The 3,080-nt window shown below is 32.2% G+C and overlaps 1 long non-coding RNA gene across 1 annotated transcript; it reads right to left on the bottom strand.

Annotated features, from left to right (window-relative positions):
- Positions 1 to 2,103: 2,103 nt before the first annotated feature.
- Positions 2,104 to 2,265, bottom strand: LOC124461398. The gene is made up of 2 exons (XR_006955045.1): positions 2,234 to 2,265; positions 2,104 to 2,173 (listed from the first exon to the last, which is right to left on the bottom strand). It is a non-coding gene; the product is annotated as an uncharacterized LOC124461398 (long non-coding RNA).
- Positions 2,266 to 3,080: the final 815 nt, after the last annotated feature.

The raw sequence follows: 3,080 nt of genomic DNA on the forward strand, positions 1-3,080 counted from the left end.
TATAAAAAAAATTTGTATAAATTAGTGTTGTTGCTTTCAATTGAACTTTTTGCTGTAAATTAAAGAAAAAGGTATGTAGTTACTAACAAAATAAATGTTTGTGACCTGTGATTGTGTTTCGTCCCAAAATGTAATATTTTCTTTGGTACTTATATGTGTCTTAACATTTACTAATAAATTGAACTTTAGTAGAATATAACTTTTAAGGTCCGACTGGGTTCGGTATCAATGTTTAGAGAAATTAGTCTGTGTATTACGAAGTGAAATTGTCCACAATGAGCTGCATATATCCGCATATTATTTTAAAAATAATTTTTTTAGCAACAATGTCAGTGTGCAAGCGAGCACTTTTTACAATATGGCATACGAGCCTGATGCTTCAAAAAAAACTTTTGCGGTAGAGACGTACATATACACCAATATTATTGATAGAACTAAATTCGACAAAAGCCAATGCGCGTATATTGCCATGAAAATTAAAAATTTCATAAAAAAATTGACATGGAAATGGAAAGAGAACCACCGAATTTGCCAAAATTTTGAGGTAAACAACCAAGAGTGGTTAGATGACGATCTAATATTGGTGGACCAAATTTCAAATGTTGGACGACCTAAACTCAGTTGGGGAGATAGTCAGGGAAAAACAAAAAAAAAAATTGTCGGACATTGTCAAGGAAATTCCGAGCAATGAGTTGGTCTCTGGGGCAAGTACTAGTTTGTACAATTGTGGAAAGCGAAGAGATGAAAGTCTTCCCAAGAAAGTAATATCGTTCATTCAATCCGATGATAAACAACCAATTAACTACACACCAGAGGAAGCCTTAGCCTTATATATTGATGGTGGTTACACAAAGAAGGCTTACACGGACTTGCAGCGTGGTACCAAAAAGCGAAATGCAAATATTTTTCCGACGTACGATGTATTGCGGTCTGCAAAAAAAAACTGTGCTATCCTAGTGGTCTAGAAGTAACTGATCATTCATTTGAAGTACCTTTACAAAATTTAATTGACCACACAGTATCCCGAATATATAAAGCACATTGTAAAGATTTTCCAAGTATAGAGAATAACAATGGTTCCCAGCTAACTGCTATATATAAATGGGGCTGTGATGGAAGTAGTGGCCACTCAACTTATCGCCAAAATTTTAATGATTTAAACGCTTGTATGATCGATCAGCACATGTTTTCGGTGTACTTGGTACCATTGGAAATACTTCGTGGATCAGAAAAAGTTTGGAAGAATGAGGAACCTTCATCCACTCGTTATTGCAGGCCATTAAAAGTGCTTTGTCGAAAGGAAACAGCAGATTTGGTTAATGATGTTGTTAATAATTTCAAAAGCCAAATAACAACAATACAGCCAACTATTGTAGAAAGTTTTGAAGTACATCATCAATTTTATATGACCATGATAGACGGAAAAGTATTTAGTGTTCTTGCGGAATCGTCATCTTCACAACTCCAAAAAAAATGAATGATTTCAGTGATATTAAAAATTTACCATGCAAAGAAAATCTCTACGAATATGGTTTATCCAGTCTACATGCTTGGATTCGGTTCATTTGATTGCATTCTGCATATTAGCTATAGACTGATAATTACAAATTGGCAAGTTCGAGGTACAGATAAATCAGCTGTTAATATTAGAAAACTGGAAATACAAAAGAATTTGCGAAAGAAGATGGGTATATTGGTTGATATTCCCCAGCCAGGTGGCTCAGGCAATACAAATAACGGCAACACAGCGAGAAAGTTTTTTCATGATGCAAAATTAGCTGCCAAAATAACTGGAGTCAACTATCTTTTAATTCTCGATTTAGTGTAATCTTACGAACAATAGCATCCGGATGTGAAATTGATGCACAAGCCTTTAAACATTATGCATTTCAAACTGCAATATTATTTGTAGACAAGTACTCATGGTTCTATATGCCTTCATCTGTCCATAAAATTTTGATTCACGGTGCAGAAATTATAGAACACTTTGCCCTTCTGATAGGTATGATGTCAGAAGAAGCTCTTGAGGCCAGAAATAAAGACCAGAGAAAGTTTCGATTAAACCACACACGAAAAAATTCTCGCAGTAACACAATGGAAGACTTGGCTCACACACTTTTTATTTCATCGGACCCATTTATTACAATGTTAGCAAAATCCACAGATAAATTTTCTAAAAAAGATCAGTTTTTAGATAAAGACATTATTAGTCTTATTTTAAGTAAAGACGCACAAGAAGAGTTATCAGATTGCACAACATCAGATACCGAATAGGAGTAAAATTGAAAAATTAAAAAAAAAGTATATAAAATATTTTTGAAGTTTATTACAATGTTAGCAAAATCCACAGATAAATTTTCTAAAAAAGATCAGTTTTTAGATAAAGACATTATTAGTCTTATTTTAAGTAAAGACTCACAAGAAGAATTTTCAGATTGCACAACATCAGATACTGATTAGGAATTAAATTGAAAAATAAAAAAAAAGTATATATTATATTTACTCTATATTGAATGATTAAAAAAAAATGTGTTTTTTTTTAAAGATACAAGCATATATTTTCTCGATTAAACATAACTCTTGGTGAAAATGAGTACACATGCAAGAGAATATTAAATTTCCGATAAGCTTTTTTAATAATATATGTAGCTGTCCAATTTATTTGAATTTTTTTTATATGTGTATATATCCTTTATAAGTAACAGCAAAAAAAAAAATTTTGAAAATGTGTAACGAAATTTCTTAAAATTGAGCGAAAACGACCAGACATAGAATAAAACAGGTTTACACTAACTTGGAACAAATAATAAAAACAAATATTTTCACTGAATGAAACAATTTTTGTTCATTAGTTTTGATGTGTAATATTTTTATCTACAAAAAAAAACCGTACAAAAATAGCATAATTTTTGCAGAAGTTATTAATTAATCGCTGCTAAATCAGCCGTTTCGCCCACTGTGTGATGTCGGGAAAACATGAATACCATCTGATGCAGCGAGTCTGAATTAAATCGTCAGCTCATTTTTCCCACAAAAACAGGTCCAGCTACCACTGGCAACTCGAAGCAGTGAGATAGATA

This window comes from Drosophila willistoni, unplaced genomic scaffold, assembly GCF_018902025.1.
Source record: "Drosophila willistoni isolate 14030-0811.24 unplaced genomic scaffold, UCI_dwil_1.1 Seg388, whole genome shotgun sequence".
Lineage (NCBI taxonomy): Eukaryota > Metazoa > Arthropoda > Insecta > Diptera > Drosophilidae > Drosophila > Drosophila willistoni.